We start from the raw sequence: 7,678 nt of genomic DNA, 5'->3' as shown, positions 1-7,678 counted from the left end.
TCAGTCTGGTTTTAGACCCCATCATAGCACTGAGACGGCACTTGTGAAGGTGGTAAATGACATTTTGATGGCATCGGACCGAGGCTCTGCATCTGTCCTCGTGCTCCTAGACCTTAGTGCTGCTTTTGATACCATCGATCACCACATTCTTTTGGAGAGATTGGAAACCCAAATTGGTCTACACGGACATGTTCTGGCCTGGTTTAGGTCTTATCTGTCGGAAAGATATCAGTTTGTCTCTGTGAATGGTTTGTCCTCTGACAAATCAACTGTACATTTCGGTGTTCCTCAAGGTTCTGTTTTAGGACCACTATTGTTTTCACTATATATTTTACCTCTTGGGGATGTTATTCGAAAACATAATGTAAACTTTCACTGCTATGCGGATGACACACAGCTGTACATTTCAATGAAACATGGTGAAGCCCCAAAATTGCCCTCGCTAGAAGCATGTGTTTCAGACATAAGGAAGTGGATGGCTGCAAACTTTCTACTATTAAACTCGGACAAAACAGAGATGCTTGTTCTAGGTCCCAAGAAACAAAGAGATCTTCTGTTGAATCTGACAATTAATCTTAATGGTTGTACAGTCGTCTCAAATAAAACTGTGAAGGACCTCGGCGTTACTCTGGACCCTGATCTCTCTTTTGAAGAACATATCAAGACCATTTCGAGGACAGCTTTTTTCCATCTACGTAACGTTGCAAAAATCAGAAACTTTCTGTCCAAAAATGATGCAGAAAAATTAATCCATGCTTTTGTCACTTCTAGGTTAGACTACTGCAATGCTCTATTTTCCGGCTACCCGGATAAAGCACTAAATAAACTTCAGTTAGTGCTAAATACGGCTGCTAGAATCCTGACTAGAACCAAAAAATTTGATCATATTACTCCAGTGCTAGCCTCTCTACACTGGCTTCCTGTCAAAGCAAGGGCTGATTTCAAGGTTTTACTGCTAACCTACAAAGCATTACATGGGCTTGCTCCTACCTACCTCTCTGATTTGGTCCTGCCGTACATACCTACACGTACGCTACGGTCACAAGACGCAGGCCTCCTAATTGTCCCTAGAATTTCTAAGCAAACAGCTGGAGGCAGGGCTTTCTCCTATAGAGCTCCATTTTTATGGAACGGTCTGCCTACCCATGTCAGAGACGCAAACTCGGTCTCAACCTTTAAGTCTTTACTGAAGACTCATCTCTTCAGTGGGTCATATGATTGAGTGTAGTCTGGCCCAGGAGTGGGAAGGTGAACGGAAAGGCTCTGGAGCAACGAACCGCCCTTGCTGTCTCTGCCTGGCCGGTTCCCCTCTTTCCACTGGGATTCTCTGCCTCTAACCCTGTTACGGGGCTGAGTCACTGGCTTGCTGGGGCTCTCTCGTGCCGTCCCTGGGGGGTGCGTCACCTGGGTGGGTTGATTCACTGTTGTGGTCGGCCTGTCTGGGTTCCCCCCCCTTGGGTTGTACCGTGTCGGAGATCTTTGTGGGCTATACTCGGCCTTGTCTCAGGATGGTAAGTTGGTGGTTGAAGATTTCCCTCTAGTGGTGTGGGGGCTGTGCTTTGGCAAAGTGGGTGGGGTTATATCCTTCCTGTTTGGCCCTGTCCGGGGTGTCCTCGGATGGGGCCACAGTGTCTCCTGACCCCTCCTGTCTCAGCCTCCAGTATTTATGCTGCAGTAGTTTATGTGTCGGGGGCTAGGGTCAGTTTGTTTATCTGGAGTACTTCTCCTGTCCTATTCGGTGTCCTGTGTGAATCTAAGTGTGCGTTCTCTAATTCTCTCCTTCTCTCTTTCTTTCTCTCTCTCGGAGGACCTGAGCCCTAGGACCATGCCCCAGGACTACCTGACATGATGACTCCTTGCTGTCCCCAGTCCACCTGGCCATGCTGCTGCTCCAGTTTCAACTGGCCTGGGCCCTAGGACCATGTCCCAGGACTACCTGACATGAGGACTCCTTGCTGTCCCCAGTCCACCTGGCCATGCTCCTGCTCCAGTTTCAACTGTTCTGCCTTACTATTATTCAACCATGCTGGTCATTTATGAACATTTGAACATCTTGGCCACGTTCTGTTATAATCTCCACCCGGCACAGCCAGAAGAGGACTGGCCACCCCACATATGCTCTCTCTAATTCTCTCTTTCTTTCTCTCTCTCGGAGGACCTGAGCCCTAGGACCGTGCCCCAGGACTACCTGACATGATGGCTCCTTGCTGTCCCCAGTCCACCTGACTGTGCTGCTGCTCCAGTTTCAACTGTTCTGCCTTATTATTATTTGACCATGCTGGTCATTTATGAACATTTGAACATCTTGGTCATGTTCTGTTATAATCTCTACCCGGCACAGCCAGAAGAGGACTGGCCACCCCACATAGCCCGGTTCCTCTCTAGGTTTCTTCCTAGGTTTTGGCCTTTCTAGGGAGTTTTTCCTAGCCACCGTGCTTTTACACCTGCATTGTTTGCTGTTTGGGGTTTTAGGCTGGGTTTCTGTACAGCACTTTGAGATATCAGCTGATGTACGAAGGGCTATATAAATAAATTTGATTTGATTTGATTTGATTTGATTTGATGAAAAATTACATTTCCTTTTCTGACCAACTGGATGAGAGTAAAGTTTTGTGGTCACTAGATGGGAGTGGTGAGGTTAATATAAATTGCGTTTGCCTAGGGGCCTTTTCAGAGGTCTATTGGCGTAAGGGCATTAACGAGGGAGCCAGTTTCCTTGATGAGACGTTAACTCCCCAAAATGCAACAAAAGTCCAACTTTTTTGGGGGGGGTGTCTAAATAATGCTAATTTAACCATTCTCCAATTTGTTTAAAATGTAGTGGTAAATATGTTTTACAGTGGTATATATGAACATACAATATTTCAATGAAACAAACACCCCCACCTCTCTGTAATGGTTTGGAGGATCATTTATTTTTATGTGGCAGAGTTGTTCATCCAGTAGTGCTGAGTTTCGGCCTCAGCTGAGCTCTTTTGCACATAGATTTTCCTTTGTATGTCCTCATTTCGCCATTTGTTTGCAATGCGTCCTTGATTTAAAAAATAGCCTTTATTCCAATGCATTCTATTTATTCGTTGATTTATCATTGTTTGCTTTTGTCAGTCAACTGTTAAGAGAGCTCTTTGCTTTTGTCAGTCAACTGTTAAGAGAGCTCTTTGCTTTTGTCAGTCAACTGTTAAGAGAGCTCTTTGCTTTTGTCAGTCAACTGTTAAGAGAGCTCTTTGCTTTTGTCAGTCAACTGTTAAGAGAGCTCTTTGCTTTTCTCAGTCAACTGTTAAGAGAGCTCTTTGCTTTTGTCAGTCAACTGTTAAGAGAGCTCTTTGCTTTTCTCAGTCAACTGTTAAGAGAGCTCTTTGCTTTTCTCAGTCAACTGTTAAGAGAGCTCTTTTGCCTTTGTCAGTCAACTGTTAAGAGAGCTCTTTGCTTTTGTTTGTCAGGCGCGCATGAGTACTGGTGTTCTCCGTACCGTCTGTCCAGAGGAAGTAGACCATTTATCTTTCTTCATTCTTTTCTATCATTATTTGTTTTCTTTCCTGTATCAGCTGATGATGGTTGACAATGGTACTAGACAGCAAGCCTACAGCTAGACACCAATGCACGTCCATTCAACAAGTATAGACTAATGACAGTTGGCATATAGTTGACTCTTAGTTGACATTTTGCAACGGCATAGGCCTACTTTATTTTCGACTTGTGTTCCCGAGAAAACTGTTCTCACAGCGAAACGTAATGAAACGTCACGTAGGCATAGTTACACTTAGACCTACAGTGCAGTGCGTTTTTTTGTTGATCTCCAAGATCCTTGATTTGTACAGCATTTAAGTTCAATTGTTAAATGCTTAATAATGACAAATAGCACTGTCATAAATGTCATTAATGTAAGGGAAGAAAGGGATGTTACGCGATCATGTGAAGACTCCAAGCATTAACACATGAACTATGGACAACTCGTGTCCTAGGGTGTAAAACATGTTTAGATTCAACTCGAGTTACTATAATATTGAATGTAGGCTACCTATTCCGGGTGTGTTCATGTGGCAGTGGTGTAAGACTAGTGGAGGGTAAACACAAGCAAACACTGTTAACCACTTTTTTTTTTTTTTTTTTTTTTTTTAATGCATTGGGAGTATGACTTTTTTTTCCGCACGACCGGTAATCAGAGTTTACTGACATATATTTTTTGCACGATACATCACTGGCTACTGGTAGGCCTTTTTGAAGTTCATGGTAATACACATTGTAGCCTCGTCTAGTAAATTGACCATGTGTGTTAGGATGACCATCCTGTATTTCCCGGACCAGTTCCAGACCCATTTCAGGTGTCCCAGCTTTTCAGGCTATAAAAAAAGGTTCATTTGTCAGCAAGAGCATCAATTAATGTAGGACTAATCAATATAGAACTAATTAATGTAGGCCTAATTAATATAGAACTAATTCATGTAGGCCTAATCAATGGCAATCTGCAAATGTCATTAGGCACACTTTTTGGTGTTTTGTAACAGATGTCTATTTCCATTCATCAAATGGCGCAGGTATAAGTCGCTTGGATGCTGGAATCATTTTGGAGTGGACGAACATGCCTACTTTTTGAAGTGATTTGTTTGACAATCAGATGAAAATATGACTGGTTGTGTTCATGCCACATTAAAAGGTCATGCATTTTTTTTATATTATTAGGCCCACAAAAATGTTTCAGTACAGAGACCCCGAATGGCATGGTTTAATTCGCACAGAAAAATGTTTACATAAACATACAGTAACTAAGGAGGAGGTCCTTACTGTTCTCAACACAAGTTCACAAATGCCCTCGCCATCCTAGATTATAATAGTGATTGATATAGTGATACTGTTAGGTTTGATATAGTGATACTGTTAGGTAGTATTGTAATTCACACTCTGCATAAGGGTGATATAGAAGTATGCCTATTATGCAGAGTGCGAATTACAATACTACACATAACACCTTTCAATAACCTAACAGTATCACTATTACAATCACTATTATAATCTAGGATGGTGAGGGCATTTGTGAAATTGTGTTGAGAACAGTAAGGACCTCCTCCTTAGTTACTGTATGTATACGTTTTTCTCAACACTGTGATAACGTGTGAAATGATGTACAGTGCAACCAATCGCTATATTTGATGATAGAATATCTCCTTCTTTGGAAAGGCACCGAATACCCACAAGACAATTCTAAGAGCACACTTATTTCAGAGAAAGAAAGAGGAACTACGTGCTGCTTAGTTTGGCACTTGCTTCCAGGAAGTTAAAGCAAGTGAGACACAACGACACACTAAGACACTTCAGAGGGCTATACTACAAAGCAGAATCTAGCCAGCTAACTTTGATAAATAACTATTGATTTTCTGGTTAATTAAGAAAGCTAAACTTAGATATGTGTTTTTGGTTGTTGAGCCAATAAGACCATACTCATGTCAAGCTCATCTTTAAAAAATAAAAACAATAAAAACAATATTTAGGCAAGTTATCTGGCTAACTCTTTGATCCTAGTTCTGCCGGTCTCTAGGTGACAGATAGTTACAATGTGTCACGTTTACTCCCGCCCCACCGCTCCGTTATGGCAACCCATTTTTACGCACACCTGGCAACCATTATTACACACACCTGTGCCCCATCATTACGCACACCTGGACATCATCACTACCCTGATTACTCCACCTTTATTTAGCCCTCAGTTGTTATCAGTCCTTAGGTGTTATTATTTTCTCTCAGGTTCAGTATGCGGCGCATGTTTGTTCCTCACAGCGTGTATGTTACACAATGTTAAAGCATTTAATTGGCAGACAGATGGTGAATGGAAAAGGGAGTTGAACACAAACAAACTGCAATGTACTGTTACATCCCATTCACACTCTTTGACTTTGATCAACCAATCAATCACATTTATTTGACAAAGCCCTTTGGGGTGGCAGCATAGCGTAGTGGTGTGAGTGTTGGACTCGTAACGAAAAGGTTGCAAGATCAAATCCCCAAGCTGACAAGGTACAAAATATGTCGTTCTGCCCCTGAACAAGGCAGTTAAACCCACTGTTCCTAGGCCATCATTGAAAATAAGAGTTTGTTCTTAACTGACTTGCCTAGTACAATAATGGTTAAACAAAACATCATCAGTTGTTGAACCCAGCCTAGACACCAAAAAGCAGAAGTGAGAACTCAGTGGTCAGAAAAAAAAACTCAGTAGAGGAAAGAAACATAGAAAGGACACCCAGGTCAGATGTGTGGTCCATCCTCTTCTGATTGGACTGAGTAGAGATTAAGAGTATGCTGGATTGTTTAAACCTAAACAGCAAGGTCATAGTCCAACATAGTATAATTGATAAGCCACAGAAAGTGACGCTTTTGTGATAAGTCAAATGGTGTTTTCTGAAATGCTAAACAACAACCATGTCTGACTGACTAGAGTGGTGTTTCTGAGTACGTGGTCTGGTGGGAGTGAAGTGAACAGCTTTGCTGAGAGTATCTGATCTGAGCTCAGTGACTCGGGGGTTAATTGTCTGTGTGGCTTTGATACAGAAGTGCCAGGTTTGTCATTAGAAGGGCACTGTATGACTGCTGCTCATGAGGGATAGGGGTGAGGGGCCTTACAGAAATAGAATGTAATCAAATAGAATTTAATTGAAGATAACAACTGTATTTGAATACAACAGAAGAACAGTAGTTGTTCAAAGAGGTTACAGCCGGGGACAGATGGCACAGGACTATGGCTTATTTGTGGTAGTTATGGAGGTGAAGTAAAAACAACATAATAAGGACTTGCTGCATCGCAAATCATTTTCTTGGTAAAAGTAGTGCATAATGTAGGGAATTAGGTCCCATTTGTGATGCAGACCCTGACTTTATCACAGGCCAGACTCTAGTTGAATATGAATTGAAATGGGGAAATTACGGCACTGGGTGTCATTTTATTTCAATGTCAATGTCCTACGGTCCACTATGGGCAACGCGAAACCCTATTACCATCTAGTAGCCTTGCGATGAGCTACGAAGTTGCGGATGGACTTAAACCAAAGTCTCAAAATGAATTCCTAAACTTTTGGTTTCACGTTTGCGCTGTTTGACGACTGTCAGCTAACGTGGGGGAGACAGGGGAAGGTTGTAAGCACTTTTAGCATTTGAAAAAGTTCTCAAGAAATTGTTGGAGCTAATGTACTACAGTACCATAAAAATGCGATAGGAACAGCTTCCATCTGTCTGCTACAAATTGGCATTAACTCTCTAAATCAAACAGACAAGGTGTGACTTTGTCTCAAATACAAGGAGTGAAATGTTACAATTTTACCCCAACTCCCCGGTCAGTAACAGGGCTGGTAGTGAAACGGAACCGTTTGAAAAAAAATCTAAAATCATAACATTGCCATGTTTCAAATTTTGCGCGGCAGAAATAATCAAATAATAATACAAATCCTAATTGTTTATTTTTTACGTTCCATTAGCTGTCCCTTCTCAACTAAACAACATCTGACAACTAATCAACAACATTTGGGACGAAACATTTGAATTCCTCATGTGAACACGTGTGATCTTGAGGGATCACATGTGCTTTAATGTCAAGTTAATGTGATAACGTGACAACATGCGAAGCAACGTGATAGCATAAAACTGCACATGTGACATGTGAGAACATGATCTCATGTTAAATAAATGTGGGGAT

This window comes from Oncorhynchus gorbuscha, linkage group LG16 (genome assembly GCF_021184085.1).
Source record: "Oncorhynchus gorbuscha isolate QuinsamMale2020 ecotype Even-year linkage group LG16, OgorEven_v1.0, whole genome shotgun sequence".
NCBI classification, from domain to species: Eukaryota; Metazoa; Chordata; class Actinopteri; order Salmoniformes; family Salmonidae; genus Oncorhynchus; species Oncorhynchus gorbuscha.
This window is presented reverse-complemented; position numbering follows the sequence as displayed.